The sequence below is a fragment of the Mesocricetus auratus genome, unplaced genomic scaffold, assembly GCF_017639785.1.
Source record: "Mesocricetus auratus isolate SY011 unplaced genomic scaffold, BCM_Maur_2.0 Super-Scaffold_100676, whole genome shotgun sequence".
NCBI classification, from domain to species: Eukaryota; Metazoa; Chordata; class Mammalia; order Rodentia; family Cricetidae; genus Mesocricetus; species Mesocricetus auratus.
In genome coordinates, this window is record NW_024429266.1 from 67,027,373 (window position 1) to 67,050,438 (window position 23,066).

Sequence of the window (23,066 nt, forward strand, 5' to 3'; positions counted from 1 at the left end):
TTTGTGGACTGAACAACCATTGGATTCTTAGACTTTCTGACAGTAGGCAGCCATTGTTGAACTAACTGAACCAAGGCCTTTAAGGTACTTAATAGCTCCCCCATCGGTTGTGCTCCTCTAGAGAATCCTGACTAATACATTTAGGAACTAAGGAATACTAGCTGCCCTACTTAGCTTTTACTGTTGACTTGACACAACCTAGAAATCACCTAAGAGGATAACCTCAACTGAGACATTTTCTAGATCAAATTGGTCTGTAGATCAAACTGTGAGGAATTGTTATTTGAAGTGTGAGGAGAAAATCCATTATAGGCAGCTCATTCCCTATGCAGGTGGGATTGGAATGTAAAAGAAAGATAGCTAAACATGTCTCCACGAGCTCCAAAGTAGCATCCTCCACAGTTCATGCTCTATTGTCCTAGCTGTGACTGAGTTCCTTGGTTAGAGGTAGAGCTGTGTGGAATAGCGAGAAGGCCTGCCTTCAAGTTCCTGCTTAATTTTTCTGTCCTGAGTCCCTCCATGATGGGCTGTGACTGGAAGCATAAGACAAATAAATCCTTTCTTTCCTTAAGTTGCTTTGTTTGTGATATTTATCACAGCAACAGAAATGAAGCAAAAACATTAACCAATAGTAGATTGAATCAAATGAAATATACACAGAGACAAAATGGACTGTCTAGAGCACTTAGAATCACAGTGGCAAGGAAAGTGAATGTCAGTTGATAAAATACAGTAGTAAGACATTAGTGTTGGAGACACAAAGGAGAAGCAGAGCATGATTGGAAAGAAGCAAAACTGCACTCACAACAATGCCCATCTTCATACATGGGTAAAGGCCTTCACTCAAACTCCATGCGGGGTGCACGATCATCCTTACTCAAGATGCATGCATGGGTACACTCCCTTCACTCAAGCCTCTTGCAGGCTTCACCAACTTTACTGTGGCATGGTAAGACAAAGAACTATGCAGACATAACCTTCTTTCTGGAGACACTGAAAAGACTTGTGGTTTGTAAGCAATTAAACTTGAATGGCTAAAGAAACTCAATTTGATGGTAAGCATCCATTTTTGGTACCTAATAGCTATTTGCATCCAGTCCCTGGAAGATAAGTTCCCAGAAACCCTGACTCAGTGACCTCCACCCAGAAAATGTACAGCCATGACTGTCTACTTTGTTACATGACTATTTTTGTTTGTTTGACTTCTATAACCTGCTTATGCATTCTTTCAAGGACTGTTTTGAAGCCACCCTGACCATCTAATCATAGCAGAACAGAACAGGACTCAGCTTGCTTATACACTTACTCAAGCTCTTCTGTGGCTTTCATCTTTAAAAGTCCTTCCCTTATCCCTGACTTCAAGCTCTATTGCAGAGCTGTAGTCCTGAAAACAGCTTGGTATTGGACAAAAATAGACAGGTAGACCAATGAAATCAAATTGAATACCCTGATATTAACCCATACATGTATGAACATCTGATCTTTGACAAAGAAGCTAAAAATATACAATGGAAAAAAGAAAGCATCTTCAACAAATGGTGCTGGCATAACTGGATGCTGGCATGTAGAAGAATGCAGATAGATCCATGTCTATCACTGTGCACAAAACTTAAGTCCAAATGGATCAAAGACCTCAACATAAATTCAGCCACAATGAACCTCTTAGAAAAGAAATGGGTGGTACCCTTGAACGAATTGGTACAGGAGACAGCTTCCTGAACATAACACCAGTAGCACAGACAGCGAGGTCAACAATTAATACATGGGACCTCCTGAAACTGAGAAGCTTCTGTAATGCAAAGGACACAGTCAGCAAGACAAAAAGGGAGCCCACAGAATGGGAAAAGATATTCACTAAGCCTATATCTGACAGAGGGCTGGTCTCCAAAATTTACAAAGAACTCAAGAAGCAAGTCTCCAAAACACCAAAGGATCCAATTAAAAAGTGGGCTATAGAACTAAATAGAGAATTCCCAATAGAGGAGTCTAAAATGGCTGAGAGGCACTTGAGAAAGTTCTCAACATCACTAGCATCCAGGAAATGCAAATCAAAACAACTCTGAGATACCATCTTACTCCTGTCAGAATGGCTAAAAGCAAAAACACCAATGACAGTTTATGCTGTAAAGGATGTGGAGAAAGAGGAACATTCCTCCAATGCTGGTGGAAGTGGCAACTCATACAGCCACTTTAGAAATCAGTATGGAGATTCCTCAGAAAAATGGGAATAAACCTACCACAAGACCCAGCAATTCCACTCTCAGGCATATAGCCAAAAGATGCATATTCATACAACAAGGATGTCTGCTCCACTGTATTCATAGCAGCATTATTTGTAACAGCCAGAACCTGGAAGCAACCCAGATGCCCCTCAACTGAACAGTGGATAGAGACAATGTGGTACATTTACACAAAGGAGTACTATTCAGCAGAAAAAAAAAAACAATGGAATCCTGAAATTTGTAGGCAAATGGATGGCACTAGAAGAAACCATCCTGAGTGAGGTAACCCAGTCACAAAAAGACAAACATGGTATGTACTGTCTTATGTGTGGATTTTAGACATAGATCAGGAGAGGGCCAGCCTACAATCCCACGGCCAGAGAGTCTGGGAAACAGAACCTTCAACCAATGACCGATGGAAGCAGAGGCAGACACCCACAGCTAAACAATGAGCTGAACTCAAGGAATCCAGAGACAGAGAGGGAGGACTGGATGAGCAAAGGGGTTAAGATGGGGCTGGTTTAACCCCCAGAAACAGCTGACCTGAACAAGGGTTAGCTCTTGAATCCCAGACTGATGGCTGGGAATCCAGCATGGGACTAATACAGACCTCCTGAATGTGGGTGTCAGTGAGGAGGCCTACACAATCTATGTGGCCTTGGATAATAGATCAGTATTCATCCCAGGCATACAAATGGACTTTGGGGCTGGGCAGTGGTGGCACGGGCCTTTAATCCCAGCACTCGGGAGGCAGAGGCAGGGGGATCTCTGTGAGTTCGAGGCCAGGCTGGACCGATAGCCTCCAAAACAATACAGAGAAACCCTCTCATAAAACAAAAAAACAAAAACAAAAACAAAAAAACAAATGGACTTTGGTTGCCCATCCCACAGTGAAAGATGCACTCTTACCCTGGACTCTTGGGGGAGGGCCTAGACCCTGCCCTGGATGAAATGACAGAATATGGACACCCTCATGGAGGGCCTCACCCTCCCTGAGGAAAGGAGGAGGTATTGGGGGGATTGGTGGGAGGAAGGGATGGAAAGGGAGAGGGAACGGGGGTTGTCATGTGAAGCAATTTTGTTTCTAATTTAAATTTAAAAATTAAAAAAAAATCCTTCCCTCGCCACTCTGGTGTGGCTCAGAGACTGCTCTCCTAATATCAGCGCCAATAAGTTTAACTAATTATAATCCAGATTACATCTGTGGCCTTTTCTTGGGGTGTCTTCAACTCCATAAAAATAGAACCATTCAGGGACAGTTTCTAGGACTAGAATTCTGTTTTCTTACTTCTGACTAGAGTATAAAACAATCTAAAATTGAAGTATAATAACCATTTGTCTAATGCCAGAGAATTGGATTTGGTCCTGAAAACATGCTTCAAGAACATTACATAGGCTCAACAGGATATATTATATTTACAATCTCAAAATGAACAACAACAAAATTAGTTGGAATAAGAGAATGGAGATTTTGTGCTAGGGCACTTGCCTAGCAAGCACAAGGCCTAGGGTTCAACCCTCATCTGTTAGAAAAATAACTAAATGATCAAACAGTTTCAAATCTGCCCTGCTGCTAGATTGTAAGTGTGAAATGCTCAGGAAAGCCAATGGAGAACAAGAGGAAAGTGGGAGAAGGGAAGGGAACAAGAAGGTATAAGGAAAGTGGAGATGGTGTAGAGGGATTAGGAAGGGAAAAGGGACATGTAGGGGAGAGAAGGAGGAGGAAACTATGGGGAAATAAAAGGGGAAAAGAAGAGGAGGGGAGGGGAGGGGATGAGAGAGGAAAAGAGAACTGTAAATAAGGTCAAGCAGAAGTTCCAATCATCCTCTAGATGTTTCCTGCAACTGATGTTTCTTTTGAAATATCGAAAAGTGTTATAACTGTTTTTCATGACCTCTGTTTCCTCTCACACATTCAATAACCTAAGGGTGTACCTAGGGAGTCAAGTTTTTGCTCAGTGATAATTAACTGGTTTATTAAGGGCACACCATGGAGTTAGCGTTGTCTGGAAAGGTACAAAAGTGAATTTTTTGATCAGGGAGGCAATGTCACTTCTAACAAGCTACAAGCTACACAAGGTTAGATTCCCTCAGAAATCATCTATCCCAACCCGCCCACATCGAGGTCTCATTGTGTAGCCCTGGATATCCTGGAACTCACTATATAGATCAGGCTGGCATTGAACTTACAGAGATGGACCTGCTTCTGCCTCCCAAGTGCTGGGATTAAAATTGTAGGATACCACACCCAGCAGGAAATTGTCTTTGTGGAACAAGTGATAGTTCAATAGATTTCTGGGCCAGATAATAAAGAGTCACAGTGAAACAAAGGGAAATTTATTGAAAGGTAAAGCAGAGTTGGGAAGAAGTGGAAATGTTGCAAACAGAACTTTAATGCAGAACTAAACTGCAGAATGAAGAGGCTGACTTGGATCACAGTGGACGATTGAAGCATATGCAGCCAGACTGAAAAATTGGCACACTGTCTCTTCAAAACATTTGTCAAGTGTGCTCAGTAGTTGTGTGAACTTTTTCTCAGGTGATGTGAACAAAGCCTACTCATCTCAGATAGAGCACCAACGACAGAAACAGAGAAACTGTTTCATGCAACCATAGCTCAGTGAACCAGTGTTTGCAATTGGGGTCACCTTTAAGAGCATAGGAAACATATGGTGACTACAGCACTGAAAAATAATCTCTCTCCCAACAACATCCTCAATTTCCCTCATGACACTTCTACCACCATCATAGGTTACTGACAGAGCCAGTCCTAGGTAGGTCTCTCTGAGGTGCAAAGAGCTTCTGAGAGTTCAAGAGGGAAATGGCTATGTCAGGGCCAAAGGATGACTTTCCACAACACTCCACCCCTTCTATGTTCTACACATCAGGCATTGTGATGGATACTGAGGCTGGATCTACAGACTGACAGACTTCACGCTTCATGAAGGGTGCTTAATCTGTTATAAGGCATAACAAACAGCAACTGAGACTGTAGTAAAATTCAGCTGTGAGAACAGGATGGGTATTGTCTATCCTAGTGGTTCTTAACCTTCCTAATAATACAACCCTTTAACATAATTCCTCATACTGGGGTGACCCTCCACCATAAAATTATTTTGTTGCTACTTCATAACTGTAATTTTGGTGCCGCTATGAATTGTAATATAAATATCTGATATGTGACCCCCAAAGGGGTCACAATCTAGAGGTTGAGAACCATTGTCCTGCCTCTTTCTGAGAGTATTTTTCTGAATCCTTTATGAAAGGTGTGATGTCCCTGAAGCCTGGGGAAGGCTGAAAGATAGAGACAAATACCCACTACCAATTGAAGGCCAGGCAGGAGTTAGCTCTGAGAGTAGGAAGAGGAGGGGCTAAGGCACACAAATCTTTCAGAGTGAGTCCTCCAGTGCCCAGTGATGCATGCCTGGAAGTGCTTATGACATGGCCCATTGTACAGCTGCCCTACATTATGTCTCAGCATAATTGTGTTTTAATGGTCCCCTGCATCAGTCCTCTCTGAAGAGTGGGCCATATATTCCCATGGTCTCCTTGGTGGTGGTTTCATGTTTTAATCACATACTCTAATAAAACATAAGCCTTTTAAAGGCAGTCAGTCATTCAGGGATAAAAGTTGCATGTGCCCAGGGTTTGAGTTCCTGCTGAATCAGAGCTTGGTGGGAGATTTCTAGGAAAAGAAAGGCTGGCCCTAAGATACATATATGGAGTTCTCATGACACATCGAGACAGTAATGTTCTTAAATTGCAGAAGTCTGAGTCTGAATCTTCACCTCCCAGGTGTGAGATCCTCTTAATTTGTAGCCTAAATTAAAGTGTATGGGAAAACAAGGAATATTTAAAGAGTAATTTTAGTGGGAAAAACTCATGATAAACTTTGGTTCTGAATATTTATATTAAGTCAGAAAAAAATGAAATGGCATATTCAAAGAAAGAATTTTTATTTAAATTTTCAGGTAAAGATAGTGAGTATACAGAGGGGAAAACGGTATTTATTTTTAATCATTTTTTTTACTTTAAAAACAATCTTTTCTCATCTTTCATACCAATCTCAATTCCTGCTCCCTCCACTCCTCCAGCTACTTGCTCCTTCCCCCTAACCCCACACCATCCACTCCTCAGAGAGGGTAAGGCTTCCCATTGGGAGTCAATGAAGTGTCTCATCACTTTGAGGTAGAAACAAGGCCCTCCCTGCTATATCTAGGCTGAGAAAGGCATCCCTCCAAATCAAATGGGCTCCAAAAAGCCAGTTCAAGCACTGGTCCCACTGCCAGTAGCCCCATAGACTGTCTATGTCCACAACTGTCACCCACCTTTAGAGGGCCTAGTTTGGTCCTATAAAGATTTCCCTGCTATCAGTTCAGAGTCAGTGAGTTCCCACTAGCTCAGGTCAGGTGTTTCTATGGGTATCTCCAAACTGGTCTTGACTCATATTATCATTCCACCCTCTCTTCAACTGGTCTCTAGGAGCTCAGACCAGTACGTAGCTATGGATCTCTGCATATACTTCCAACAGTTGCTGGATGAAGGTTCTGTGATGACAATTAAGGTAGTCATCAATCTGATTATAGGAGACAGGTCAATTCAGGCACCCTCTCCACTGATGTTTATGGTCTTAACTGGGGTCATCCTTGTGGATTCCTGGGGATTTTCCTAGTGTCAGCTTTCTTGCTTGCCCCATAATGACTGCCTCAATCAAGATATCTCTTTCCTTGCTCTCCCTCTCTGTCCTACTCCCATGTCTGCCATCCTGTTCCCTCATGTTCTCCTTCCTGATGGGGGATGTCCTTCTGTATATATGCTTCTCTTATTGGTTGATGAATAAAACACTGATTGGTAGGTAGCCAGGCAGGAGGCATAGGCAGGGTGACCGGATGAAGAGAATGCTGAGGAGAGGAAGCAGAGAAGAGCCGCCAGGGAGAGACTCCATGTATTCATTGAAGGAATAACATGCTGGAACCTTTTTCAGTAAGATAAGGCCATGTAGAAACACATAGATTAGTAGTTATGGGTTAATAATTAAGAGACATCTAGCCAGCAAGGCACCTACACCATCAGCCAAAAGTTTCTAATTAATAAAATCTCTGTGTATTTATTGGGGTTTAAAGAGTAGGGGGACCAGGCAGAACAGAAACTTTAGGCTACACCTTATCCCCTTCTTCTCCCCCAACAACTCACCTTCTGTCCTCCCAGTTTTTCTCAGAAGATCTTGCCTATTTTCCCTTTCCAGGGGAATCCATGTATATCTTTCTTAAGGTTCTCCTGGTTACCTAGCTTTTCTGGGGCTGTGAACTATAGGCTGTTTATCCTTTGCTTTACATCTAATATCCACTTATGAGTAAGTATGCACTGTGTTTGTCTGTTTGGGTCTGGGTTACCACACTCAGTCTGTTTTTTTCTAGTTCCATCTATTTGCTTACAAATTTCAAAATGTCATTGTTTTTTACTGATGAGCTATAATTTATTTTCTTTGTCCATTCTTCAGTTGAGGGTCATCTAGGCTGTTTTCAGGTTCTGTCTATTATGAATAATGCTGATGAGAACATAGTTGTAGAGCTGTAGTAATGAAAACATCTTGGTATTGGCATAAAAACAGACAGGTGGACCAATGGAATTGAAAAGAAGACCTGATATTAATCCACACACCTACCAACACTTGATTTTTGACAAAGAAGCTAAAATTATATAATGGGAAAAAAGCATCTTCAAAAAATAGTGCTGGTATAGCTGTATGCTGGAATGTAGAAGACTACAAATAAATTCATACTTATCCCCAAGCACAAAACTCAAGTCCAAAAATAGGTCAAAGTCCTCAACATAAATCCAGCACACTGAACCTTATAGAACAGAAAGTGGGAAGTACCCTCGAATGCATTGACACTAAATGCACAGACAATGAGAGAAACAATTTGCAAGCAAATGGATGACACTAGAAGAAACCATCCTAAGTGAGGTAACCCAGTCACAAAAGATGAACATGATATGTACTAACTCATATGTGTATTTTAAACGTGGAGCAAGGGAGTGCCAGCCTACAATCCCACAACCAGAGAGTCTGGGAAACAAGGAGGGCCCTAAGAGAGATATGGATGGTACACAGGAGAAGGGGAATGGGACAGGATCTCTGAGCAGATTAGGAGCATGGAGGGAGAGGACAGGGAGCTGGGAGAAAGAGGGGGAAAATAGGAGGGGAAATGAGGACATGGGGGAGCAGGAAGTTTGAGTCAGGGGAAGAATAGAGGAGAGCAGGATGAAAGATACCATAATAGAGGGAGTCATTATAGGTTTGAGGAGAGATATGGCACTAGGGAGATTTCCAGACATCTACAAATTTGACACCAACTGGCAATCTAAGCAATAATGGAGAGACTACCTTAAATGCCCTTCCCCGATAATGAGACTGATTACTACCTTACATACCATCCTCGAGCCTTCATCCAGTGGCTGATGGAAGCAGAGGCTAAACACCCAAAGCTAAACACTGAACTGAACACATGGAACCCAGTTGCAGAAAGGGAGGAATGATGAGCAATGGGGTCAAGACCAGGCTGGTGAAGCCCATAGAAACAGCTGACCTGAACAAGCAGGAGCTCATGGACCACAGACTGATGGCTGAAAGGCCAGCATGGGACTATTCCAGACCCTCTTAATTTGGGTGTCAGTGAAGAGGCCTCAGCAATATACGGGGCCTCGGTAGTAGATCAGTATTTATTCCTGGCACTCAAATGGACTTAGGGATCCCATTCCACATGGAGGGATTCTATCTCAGCCTGGGACACATGGGGAAGGGCCTAGGCCCTGCCCTAGAGGATAAGAAAGACTTTGGAGATTCCCCATGGAAGGCTTTACCCTCCCTGGGGGCAGAGTGGGTGGGGGGGTTGCAGTGGGGAGCAGGTGGTGGGCAGGGGAGGATGGGAGGAAGCTGGGATAGAAATGTAATGCAAGCTTGTTTCTAATTTAAATAAAAAATTTTAAAGTATACAATTTTATAGTTCTTATAACTTTTGAATGTCTTACTTTGATCTGACCAACCATTATGAAGGTCTTCTTCTTGTAGAGAGCTGCGAAGTGCCGCACCCTTAAGATGGTGCTGGCTTCCGCCTTCTGCTAGCCCCACAGCAGGTGCTCTCTGTGATAAACAACTCCTTATTTGGTCAAGGCTGGATATCAGGCTTGCTTCCTCATATGTGGACCTATCTGCTGTTGCCACATGGCTTACTGGAGTTGGCCGCCCAAGGGCTTTTTTTAAGCTGTGGATGGGCACTTTCCGGGGTCAGAAGATTTGTCCAAGGTTCCTGAATAAACTCCTTAAAGAAGAGTCCAAGCGTTGCGTCTTCCTTGCTGGTCGAGGCGGTCGCGACATCTTCTCTTTCATGAAATATCACAGTGAAATAAATATGAAGAAGTCATGTAGTAAAACATTCTGTTTTCTGGCCTCCTCCTTCTTCTAGTGCAGACAAATCTTTTACTAAGAATATACTGATGAATAACATAGATGGTTATCCTTCTAGCCATTTACTGTTCACCTGCCAAATGACTACCAGGAATGTTGTACTGTGATAGATAATTTTATGTCAATTTACACAAGTTGGGTCATCTGCTACCTAGCCTCTCTGCAGTCATGAGCTATAGGCTGGCCATCCTTTGCTTTACATCTATTATCCACTTATGTGTGGGTACATACTGTGTTTGTCTTTCTGGGTCTGGGTTACCTCAATCAGGATGGAAGTTTCTGTAAGGCAAAGGACATAATCAACAAGACAAAATGGCAGCCTACAGAAAGGGGAAAGACCTTCACCAACCCCACATAGAACAGAGGACTGATCTCCAAAGTATATAAAGAACTTATGCAACTAGACATCAAAATACCAAATGATCCAGTTAAAAAATGTGGTACAGATTTAAGCAGTAGTTTCTCAACAAAGAATCTCAAATGGCTGAAAGACACTTAAGGAATTACTCAACATCCCTATCAATCAGGGGAACAAAAATCAAAACAACTCTAAGATACCATCTTACACAAGTTAAAATGACTAAGGTCAAAAAGACTGAAGATAGCTTATACTGGAGAGGATTTGGAGAAAGTGGAACACTCTTTCATTGCTGATGGGAGAGAAAACTTATATAGCCACTTTGGAAATCAGTATGGCAATTTCTCAGAAAATTGGAAATCAGTCTACCTCAAGACCCAGAAACACCACACTTGGGCATGTACCCAAAGGATGCACACTCATACCACAAGGACATTTGCTCAACTATGTTCATAGCAGCATTATTCGTAATAGCCATAACTTGGAAACAACCTAGATGCCCCTCAATTGAAGAACAGATAAAGAAAATGTGGTATATTTACACAATGGAATGCTATTCACCTGTAAAAAGAATCAATGACACCTATGATGATTCTATCACATCCGGGTCCTGGAATCACAGCTATATTTTGTTTGCTTTGTGATTACCTATTCAAGCATTTGTTGGTGCACTTTCAGGATTACCCCAAACGGACGTTGACTCCTAAGTTTTTGTTTTTCCTGAAGCTTTTAATTTGTCTTTACTCTTTGCAATCTGATCAGCACATATCACATTTTCTAAACTCCTTTCCTTTCTTGCCAGAGAAATGCCAGGAATGGAATTAAAGATATTTCCAAGTGTTAATATGTTTTAATAAAGTTAAAATCCAGTGGCAGGAGGGATAGCAGAGGCCTAATCCTGGACCCCAAAACTGGAATCATATAATTAAAATTCTTAAAATAATACATTGAAACAGTCAAAAATAAATTATTTTCTCAGTAATTTCTTACACAGGTATAATATGAGTTATCAAGGTCAGTTCAGACTCGGAAAAATAATTGACTATATATTCTCTCTCCCATCCTCCCTTTATTACTCACTGTCTCCCCTCTCTCCTCTCTCCTTTCCTCTAACTCTTTCCTCTCCCTCTCCCCACAATTCTCCATATCTTTCCCTTTCCTTCCATCCTCCTCTTCCCCTCTCCCTCTGTTTTTCCCTCCCTCCCTTACCCCCAACTCCTCAGCTAGTAAAAATGCTCAGCACGCTTCTGTTCTTCTAAACATGTTTATATGGCAACAGCTGGCTTTGACTTAGACACAGCAAACTGAGATGCCAGTGCATTGCTAGCAGCTGCTGGGGTTCCTGCTCTAGATAAGCACACACTCACTCCCTCCACTCAGCTTCAGACTCACTCCCAGCAGGTCTTATTATTCAGAAATGCATAGTATATTTTTACACTGCCAGGAACATATTTGGAGAAAAATAGATGTCTTTAACTTGCTAGTTCCCCCACTGCGTCGTGCAGCTTTCTCCACAGGTGCCCACTGAGGCTCTGTGGGGCTCCTAAGGCCCAGCGTATTCACATCAGTTCTGAGGTTCTCTGTTCACCTGCAGCCAGCTCTGCTGTGCTTGTTGAAACACTATGAGGGAAACTGATAACAATTTCACCCCAAGAGTCAGTCTTCTTTTAGGAAGGAGCCAGATGCCTCATAAAAGTCAGCAACATGAGACTGCATAGGCTGGGACAACAGAGTCCTTCGAGGAGAAACAAAACAAAACAGCACAGATGTTTGTTAGTCTCTCTCTCTCTCTCTCTCTCTCTCTCTCTCTCTCTCTCTCTCTCTCTCTCTCTTCTCTGTCTCTGTCTCTCTGTCTCTGTCTCTCTCTTCTGTGTCTCTCTGTCTCTGTTTCTCTGTCTCTGTCTTTTTGTCTCTGTCTCTCTGTCTCTCTCTCTCGCTCGCTCTCTCTCTCTCTTCTTAATATCCTACATCATTCATTTCTCTTCAGTCTTGTTGTTGGGGGTGCCGATAACAGACCAGAGCACTAATTAAATGCCTTTGGAGACTCCTCTTTAAAGCAAGAGAAAAATTAACAGGTCTTTTTGTGTGTATGTGCATGTATGTGTACATGTTCACAAGTATGCAGACACACATGTGCTTTGTGCATGTGCATGTGCATGTGCTGTGGAGGCCAGAAAATAACTTCTTTGGGGTGTTGTTCCTCGGGGTTTTCTCATCTTGTTTCCTGATACTCTCTCACTATGCTATACGTGTTGGTCAGCAAGCTCCATGAACCTACACGTCCTGCTTCCCCAATGCTTTTGACATGAGTTTGGGGGATGAACACAGACCCTTCTGCTCCTGTGACAAGCACTTCATCTCTCTATCCCATGTTTGATGGTCTTTATATGAATTTAAAACCGTCTATATATCAGACCCAGCAGTTTGCATAAGCTCCTCTCATTCTTTCACTGTCTCTACCTCATCTTTGTGATCCTAGTATTGGCCAAACTTCTTCTCCTGTGACAACATCAGCAATTACTTCTGCTGACCCCAACGTCTCAAGCCATGTGCTTCTGTATGTTTGGGAATTCTGGGGAGAGAGAAAGAGATGACTAGAATGATAGATAGATAGATAGATAGATAGATAGATAGATAGATAGATGATTGATAGATGATATAGATTAATTGATTCAGTTAATTTTTCTCTAGATAACACCAACTAACATTCTGGAAATGCATACTTTCTTACATCCGCTGACACTATCCCCTAATATCTTTGTTTCTTGGCTTTTAACACTTAAGGAATACGGTGGTAGACTACTTGGTTCCCTGGTTTGGCCCCTCAAAATAAAACAAAAAAAAGGATTTAAAAAAGGAAAGAGGCCCAACCTGCTGGATTTTTTCTATAGAACTGTGAAATAGTTCATGCTGTTATGAGCTGCAATAATATTTAGAACTTGTGGTAGCTTAAAGAAGTATAATCCCATAGACTCTTGTGTTAGAATGTTTGGCCTGTAGAGAATGGCACTATTAGGAGGTCTGACATTGTTAGAGGAAGTGTGTACTTTGGGGACAGGCTTTGAGGTCAAGCTCAAGCTACACCCAGTGTAGGACTTGCTGTTGCCTATGGATCAAAATGTAGAACTCTCAGCTCCTTCCCCAACACCATGTCTGCATGTAAACTACCATGATTCCTCCATGATAATGATAGACTAAACCTCTGAAACTATAAGCCACTCCCAGTTAAATGCTTATTTTGTAAGAGTTGCTATGGTCATGGTGTCCCTTCACAGCAACAGAAACCTTAACGAAGACAGAAGTCTTTGTGAAAGTTGAAGAAAACTAATATACACATGCAATACTTCTTGTATTTGATGTTTTACTGGACCAGATAACAACCAAAAAAGAAAAAAAACAAAAAAGCCTTCAAATGAGCAACACTGCTGCAAACTATAAAGCAATTTCTGGGTAAGAAATAAGCAACAGAATGACACAGTAGATCTAAAGCTTAAGAACTGTTGGTAAGACTGATATTCAGTCTGACCAAAATGAAGGGAAGGAGCTGGCTGCTCCAAGAGGCAAGGTAAGAGCATCCATGCAGAGATGACAGACAAATGAAGGCTGCTCAGAGAAAGAGCCCTGGGGTGTTCAAGAAGCTGAAAGGGACCAGCAGTATTGAGCATTGCAAAGGACAGCAACAGAAACCTTAAATTTAGAAGAATAAGTTTTGTAGGAGAGGCAGAGCAAGGGCATTGCTGTGCTTTATAAAGCATGATTAGAAATTCAGGTTTCATCCTAAGAGCCATAGGAAACCCTTGTACGCTTTTGCTACTATAAGGAAGAGATAGTGAAACCAAAAATTGGCTTTAGAGAAAAACCTGGACATAATCAAAAATGTCTTTAGTTTAATTAATCATATTATACCAATATTAACTTCTGAGTCTGTTGATTGACCAGGGTGAAGTAAGGTGCTGACCCTACAGGGGACTGAAGGGAGGTTTATAGGAATTATCTATAACATCTCTTCTTAACTCTTCTGTAAGCCTTAAATAATTTCAAACTAAGAAGTTCGGGGGGAAATGTCATGACCCACTTTTTAAATTAAGAAGATTATTATTCTCCACAGTTGGAAGGCACAGAAGCAAGGGTGTGCCCAGCAGTTAAGAACTGACTCAAAAACCTATGTGAGGGCTGGTAGAACAAAGACTCTGCCAAAGGGCGAGTTCAAAGTCTGTGTCTGAATTAGAATCTTCCAGACTCGACAATACATCTGAGCAGGTATGTGTGCCCGTGTTCATGGCTGGCAGTTGATATGAGAAAGTAGGCAGTGGAAAAAAATGAGAAAAATTCTAGGCCACTGATCTGAGAACTTTAGGGAGGGGGCCCATTTACTGACATTTACTAACTGGAAAGTGGCAGTGGAGGGGCCCCAGGGATGGCTCGGGAGTTAGGAGCACTGCTCTTGCAGAGGACCCAAGTTTGGTTCCCAGCATCCACCCTGGGAAGTTCATGACTACTTGCAAAGCCTTATCCTTGTCTCCATGAGTACAGCAGTGAAAAGCAAAAGCTACATGAGGATTGAAGATTCATGGGCCTTTAAATGAAGACATGAAACACCCTGAAATTCAAGATCACAGTCTGTAATGGAGACTGGTGGTAGGAAGCTGAATCAGAAATGTGATGTTGAAATACTGCTACCTTGATTAGGTTTACAAGGCATCTACTTATTCTAAAAGTACAAAGGGGCTGGTAATGTCCAGAAAAGAATCAACAGATAGTGAGCCAAAGGACTGCCCACCAGAGACGGAAGACTTCTGTGCGTTTCCTGTGTTTATATAGTCTTCTTTGGTAAGGTAAACTAGGGAAATTCTGTTCATGCTTCAGTGTAGAATGAGGGAAGGAATAGCAGGGGAAACAAATTAATCACAATTTATGAAAAGAGAATTTTGTCAGTATTCTGAGCTGAGGGATGATGTCTACAGTAATGACTTCTAAAATATATATCTAATGGAGAACATACATCTATATGCATCACATGCACACGTATTTGTATTTCTACAAATATAAAACACACCACCTATTTCTTCATATGACAAACACCTGAAAATCACTGTTGAATTTCTTACTAGTATGTCTGTGAAGAAATTTCCATGCATGAATATAGAGCTCAGGAATTTGGGGCCTACAAGATGGTTTACTGAGTAAATGGTGCTTGCTGCCAAGCTTTACAGTCTAAATTCCAATCCCTTGAGCTCACGTGGTGCCAGAGGACGACTGAGTCCCAAAAGTTGTCCCCTGACCTCCACATTCGTGCCATTGCATGCTTCTGCCCAAACTACTCAGGAACAGGAGGGAGAATGTAAACGAAACTTGATATTATTTGTGATACTGAAATCAGATATTTCCTATGAATCATTGATAACCTATCAAATAAAAATAACATTAGAAGACAAATATCCAATTGTACAGATTTATAAAGTAACTGTGCCAAAAGTGATAGAGTGTAGACCCTCCCTCTGTCTTTATATACCATGGGAAAAGGTATTAATAAGAGTCTAATCTAGAGTCCACTAATAGGATCTGGACCCCAGTCTCATTGTCAACATGAATCGTGCAGAAAAATAAAAAGGTGATCGGGCCTTCTTGGTTATTTTGTTCAGTTGGAGCAACAAAAACATACAGCCCTGTCAAGTAATTTCAAAACTATATCTGGGCTTCAGTGTAACTCAGTTCTGTACTCATAAAGCAGAGAGTGGCAGGGAGGGGCATGGAGAGTAAGAAGTGGAGGGATGATCTGCCTAGGTTTCATGTGTGCTGTGCACCTAAAAATACAATGTATGATACCCTTTTACAACAATACCTACTCCTTACGATGAAGAGAAGAATGATTTGACATTATTGGAATTATTTCAGTTTTGTTTTCCAATTGGGAATTGTTTCAAAATTTTATATAAGATTAGTTTTAAGTGGTAGTCGCTCCCCTCCCTCTATTCCCCTAAACAGTTTCATTTCTACATTTATGTCATGCAGATATATAGAATTTTATGATTCTGTGTAAAGTCTAGGAACTACAAGTGAGAGGAAATGTGTGATATTAGGTTTCTTATGATTGTCTCCAATTACATCTATTGTCCTGGAAACAACTCACCTTCATTCTTTATGAATAGAAATAAAAAAACACACTGTGTACATACCACACTTCCTTTATTCATTCCTGTGTTGTTGGATGCCTAGATCATATAACTTAATGATAGTTTTTCCAAGTAAGTGTATATTTCTTTATTTGACTGGGGACTAGAAGATGGGTTGTGCCTTTTCATAAATGTTCCTTCATTTTTGTATTTTCATTTTGTATCAAGAAAATGGGGCCAAGGAAAAATAGGCAAGACTCCAGGAGATTGCCCTAGATCTCACAGTGTCCTCACGATGGAGCCCAGGGCTCTGTTGTAAAAGAGGTAGATATGCTTGCATTTTCAGTAGTCTGCTATTTAAGTTGCTCTCCCTATAGGCCAAATGCTCTTCGCCTGAGCATGTTCCAGCTATGCACTGTTGGGCGGTGATCCCCGCCCCAACCATCTTCTACTCCAGACATAAATATCTTTGCTTTTAACCTCAGTGGCCTGGGCAGATCAGACCATTGTACCCAGGCACAAACTGACTTTCATAAGGCAGTTACTCTAGTGTTACAGCCCCAATGGGGGAAAAAAGCATAAAGAAAGTAAAGGGACTCTTTATTAGCTAGGGAGTTGTTGGCCCTACCTGCTGAGCCAATTGAGAGGCTCTCTGGGAGAAGTTGACCCTTCAACGAACCGCCAAGGTATCCCACGAAGTGATTGTTCACACCGTTTAGTGGAAATCCATTTTGAAGGGGATCACCTGGTGGCTGACATCACTTCCTTGCTTAAAAGCACTCCCGTTTTCTGTGTTTCAGTTCGCTTATCTTTTTGTAGGCTGAACCCCCTGCTGAATCCTTCAGTCATAGACAACTCACCCCAGACAACTCCCTGGCAGTGGATAAATGACAAATGAAAAGGATTCTCTACATTGAGTCAATTGGCGAGGGCATGTAGCAGGGTACCCAAGGATGCTGTGGCTCTCCATGCAGTTTCGTGTCTCCAAGATCAAACACAGAGATCACGGGAAGAACAGGTGATCAGCGGGCGACAATAGATGACTGCACTAGGTTCTGGATGAGTTGTGCACCTCAGACGAAGTGGATGGCCCCATTTAAAACGATTTCAGAAGTATCAAAGGAGGCCTCTGTAGTTCCCGTTCGAGCCTTCAGACTCGAACATTATTTTCCAATCCTGCTGGCGTTACTATTGAGAGGGGGAAGGAAATGTGAAAAGGGCTCTCATCATTCAGACTTCTTCCCCATATGCCTTTTCCAAAGGGAAACCAAAACTTGATGTGTGAGTTTTAGAATGAGGCTGAAATAATCTAGTACTGACCCCAACCCTATCATAGAAACGCCCAAGGGGCACAAGAAAATAGTATTGAAGGGAAAATATATCACATTATTTTTTCCATTTCTTACCAGGAGATTGTAACCCTCTAGCACACGCTCATCCCAAAAAAGTAGTCATTTCCATTCTGGTACTGTCTGTCAACTCATTTTTATTCAGCTTACTAAACAAATAAAAGACTTTTAGAGAGCTAATATAAAACCAACTGCTTCCTTAAATTGCATGGTAAATATATTGCCAGTTTTTAAATGCAAGATATTGTTACTTAAGTGTTGGTGTATTTAATTAATGTAGTGAAAACCCAGTCAGTGCAGGAACCATCAAGTGAAAAGTCTCTCTCTCCCACCCTAAATTTCTACTTCCTCTTGGATTCTCTCTCTCTCAGAAACAGCGACCACTGGGGTTTTCAACAGGAAAACCTGCACGTAGAGCTGTGCGTGTGTGTGTGTTCACATACTTATCCTTTTACACTTTTATATGACCAGTTACCTATTCTCTGTACTGCTTTATACCTTGGTATCTTGCTGCTTCTCAGAAATCTTTATGCCAAGAAACATATCCTAATGGTCATGCTTCATTCCATGTCTCACTCTCTGTATGATGGATGGACTGATAGGCAGATGAGTAATAGGTGGATAGAGAGCAGATAATAGAGGTAATACACAAAGAGATAGATGAGAGACAGAAAGATGGAATTCATTTATCTTACTTCCCACTGGTTGACACAAACATGATATTTTCTTCTCTGTCTTTGTAAACAGCAGAATAATTCATAAACTTAAAGATAACGTGTGTGTTCCAGTGATGCTTTCAAATAAATTTTTCAAATGGTAACTTTGGGGGAAATGACTGTAACTTGTTTGGACAGGTATTGGTGAATTGATGTCCCCATACTTGATGCCAATCTAAAAACAATCACCAATAATGTACGACCTTGTCCCATATACCTGTCAAAATATGTCCGTTTAAACCTAGTTCTTTGTATTATAAAAGAGAACTTAAGATGCTGTCTGTCGACAGGTAGTGGTGGCACACGCCTTTAATCCCAGCACTCAGGAGGCCAAGGCAGGCAGATCTCTGTGAGTCTGAGGACAGCCTGGTCTACAAGAGCTAGTTCCAGGACAGCCTCCAAAGACACTGAGAAACCCTGTCTCATAAAACAAACAAACACAAAAAAGATGCTGTCTGTCTTTGTGTGGGCCTTATAGCAATTGTAAATATGCTGAAGAGCTACTTTTCCAAAGATTTGATAATCAACCCACTTATATTAAATCATAGGAATCACCATTTTACAGATCAGGAAGAGCTGAAAGACAGTAATTTCATATACTATAATGAGATAGAAAAGTGATAGTTTGTGATAGATATATAGGCGGACAGGTAGATGAAAGTGATAAGATTTAATTAATATATTTTAAATGTATGTTAAGATTTCTTTTCAAAAATGTCTTTCTGTTCTTATATTTTCTTTTTCTCTATAAACATGCTATAACTGCCATTTAAAGTTGTGGAATAAGTCATAGTTACAATTTAACTTGGAAATGACCAATAAAATTAAATTTTTCTGTCTTGCCATTTCTAGTCTTGTGAAAATTTGAAATCCTTGAGAGCAATTACTTCCCAGTTCATATAGCTCTTAGTATTTTTATTGAACTTGTTCCTAGGCATTAGTTATTAACATAATTATAATGAGATTTTCTTCTATTATATTTTCCAATTTTAAGTCTTAAAGAAAAATATGAACTTTTGAATGTTAATTTTATAATCTAATATGTAGTTAACTGTCTCTTAATAACTTTTTTTCACTAAGCTCCTAAACATATGATAATGTGATATACACATAACCATAATATCTATTACTCTTTCCTTCTTATACCTAATCATATTAGCTTGTATATGCAAAACTAACTCTCTGTTCGTAGGCAAACTTCTGGTTTATGATATGACAGTGACAGCAAAAGGATGGAGTATTCACCAGTTTCCATTCAGTTTGGTTAATAATCTTTCCAGAATGTGTCTATTACATTTTATCAGACACCATAGTAGAATATCTTTTACCATCAGTAAAATTAGATGTCATGCATTTAATCTCTATTAAAGCTAATTTTATTAATAGAATTACTAAAAATGTTATTAATTATAATTGAGCCATCCCTGCACTCTCATTTTGATTGCATTTAATTAGTATCACTGTTTTTCATTTTATTTATTTATTTATTTATTTATTTATTCTTCTTTCATATACTGTCCCAACCACAGTTTCCTTTCCCTCTACTTGTCCTCCCATCACCTCCTCTCTTCCCAAGATCCACTCTTTCTCTGTTTCCCTTCAGACTAAAAAGCAAACTTTCCAGGGATATCAACTAAACATGGCCTAACAAGTTACGATAAGGCAAGACATAATTCTTAACCTCATTCTTAACAAACATTTTATTTCAGCTTTATACACTAATAGTCAAATAGTACTTGTTTTTAACTTTGTAGTCTAAGGCTATCAGTGTAATTCATACCTCAGAGAAAATAAATTGAAATTTTTCCATTTTTCTCAATAGTCTGGACTAATCTGGAATCATTTGGGCAACTCTTGAGTACTTTGATTTTGAAAATAAGTAAAATTTTGTGATGTTGTCTGGGTAGTTTGTTTAAAGTTTGGGGGAATGAATCTTTAATAAAGCTCTTTAATTTTTTCAAGATTACTAAAATATTATTTATTCTTAAATATGTCGCATAATTCTATACACAGTTTTTCAAAAATATGTCATTGTGTCTAGTAATGTAATAGCATGAAGATGTATTTATGAGTTGTTTTTAAAAAGCTTAAAACAGGAGCTGGAGAAATGACTCTGTATTTTACAGCACTGGCTATTTTTCCAGAAAACACAAGTTTGGTTCTGAGCACCCACGTGGTGGCTTACAACAATCTGTGACTCCAGTTCCAGGGGATCTGATGTCCTCATCTGAACTCCATAGGCACTACAAGCATGTGGTACAGACATTACTACATGTGGACAAAACATTCATACAGATAAAATAAAAATAATAAACCTTTAAAGTCAGTCTTTAATTATTAATGGGTGTTTGACTTTAAAAATGTTCTAGTTCCTAGAAATTAAAAATGGACAGAACAAGAAGAAAAAGAAAGTAAATAGTGACTCTGTACATGCTCATGTGTACATGTTTGTGTATGTGTGCCCATGTGCAGTGTGTCTGTGTGTACACAATCTGTGTATATGTATGTGGGTATGTGTATGTGCTTGTGTATTCTTGCAACGTGAATGTGTGTTCATGCACATGTCTGTGTGTGCTCACATGCTTGAGTGCTTTGCATTGAATGGATGAAAATGAATGTTTTGTATGTATATGTGTGCACATGTATACTTGTGTGCTTATGTGTATATTCAAGTATTCTTGTATATGTGCCTTGTGTATGCATTATATGTGTTTACATTATCCTGTGTGTATTTGCATGCACATATAATTGTATAAGTTCGCATGTTTTTGTTCTTTATGTTCATGTCCATTTTGTGAATGTAAGTGGAATGTTACGTGTATATATGTTTGTGTGCATATGTGTTCATGTGTGATTTTATGTGTGTGTGTTTGTGTGTCTGTGTGTACATGCATATGTGTGTATGTGCTGTTTTATACTAAATATCGAAGGAGGATTATTACTAGTACTGAATTTTACTAATGTAATTCAATCAATTATTATATATTTCCTGGAATATTAAAATCTGTTTATTTTATTATTTCCAGAAATTCTGAAAGATGAATAACTGCTTGAGTTTTCAAAGCTATATAAAGGATTAGTTGGAACTTAAAACCATGGTTTGGACACAGGAAAGACATCAGCTCTTCCAAGACCCCAACCCCAGCAAGTCCAGCTTCAGGTGAGATTGGGTCTCCAGCAGGACGCCCTGCTCAACACCCATCCACTTGATCTTCCGGGGCCGCTCCTGGCATCCAGAAGACCTGCCCACACAGGAAAGACATCAGCCCTTCCAAGACCCCAACCCCAGCAAGTCCAGCTTCAGGAGACCCGCCCACACAGCAAAGATGTCAGCCATTCCAAGACCCCAACCCCAGCGAGTCCAGCTTCAGGAAAGACATCAGCACTTCCAGGCACCAAAATCCGTGTCAGCATCCCCAGCTTCAGCTTCAGGAAGGAAGGAGACCAGTGGAGACAGAAAGACCCCACCAGCACCCACTGGAAGAAGAGATGGGAAGAAGACAGAATAAGAGCTCACTCAGCAATAGAAACACCAACATGACCCCACCAGAATCCAGGGATCCAACACCAGCAAGACCCGAAAAGCACTACATAGATGAAGAAGAGGAGACAGACCTTAAAAATTATTTCATGAAGATGATGGAGACCCTCAAAGAAGAAACGAGGAAATCCCTTAAAGAAATAGAAGAAAAAACAAACAAAAAAAATCCATGAAATGGGGGAAAAATTCAAGAAATAAACAAATCTCTCAAAGAATCTAAAGAGCACCAAGAAAAAACAACCAAAAAATTAAGGAAACAACTCAAACAGTTGATGGATTGAAAGCTGAAATAGAAACGATAAAGAAAACATAGAATGAAGGGATGCTGGAAATAGAAAAGCTGGGTAAACGATCAGGAACTACAGATGCAAGTATCACCAATAGAATACAAGAGATAGAAGAGAGAATCTCAGGTGTTGAAGACTCATTAGAGGATATGGAGTCGTCAAGCAAAGAAAACCTCAAAATCAACAAATCCTTAACACAAAATATCCAGGAAATATGGGACACCGTGAAGAAGCCAAACCTGAGAATAACAGGTATAGAAGAAAGCGAAGAAATACAACTCAAAGGTACAGAAAACATATTCAACAAAATCATAGAAGAAAACTTCCCTAACCTAAAGAAAGATATGCCTATGAAAATACAAGAATCTTACAGAACACCAAATAGGCTGGGCCAGAAAAAGAAGTCACATCGCCATATAATAATCAAAACATCAAACCTACAGAGTAAAGAGAAAATATTAAGAGCAGCTAAAGAAAAAGGCCAAGTAACATACAAAGGCAGACCTATCTGAATTACACCTGACTTCTCAATGGAAAGGATGAAAGCCAGAAGATCCTGGACAGATGTCCTACAAACACTAAGGGAACAAGGATGCCAGCCCAGACTACTATAACCAGCAAAGCTCTCAATTACCATAGATGGAAAAAACAAAATATTCCATGACAAAGCCAGATTTAAACAATACGTATCCATGAATCCAGCTTTACAGAAAATGCTAGAAGGAAAACCTAGATCCAAGGAAGATAACTACATTCACAAAGACACAGGCAATATATAATCCCACTTTACAAAACACCAAAAGAAAAGGGAGGAGAAAGTACACAAAATAACTTCACTAACAATAAATCAAGCACAAACAAGGATCATCAATCAATGGTCATTAATATCCCTCAATGTCAACGGCCTCAACTTGCCTATAAAAAGACACAGACTAGCAGAATGGATACGAAGACAGAACCCTTCCTTCTGCTGCATACGAGAAACACATCTCAACATCAAAAACAGATGTTA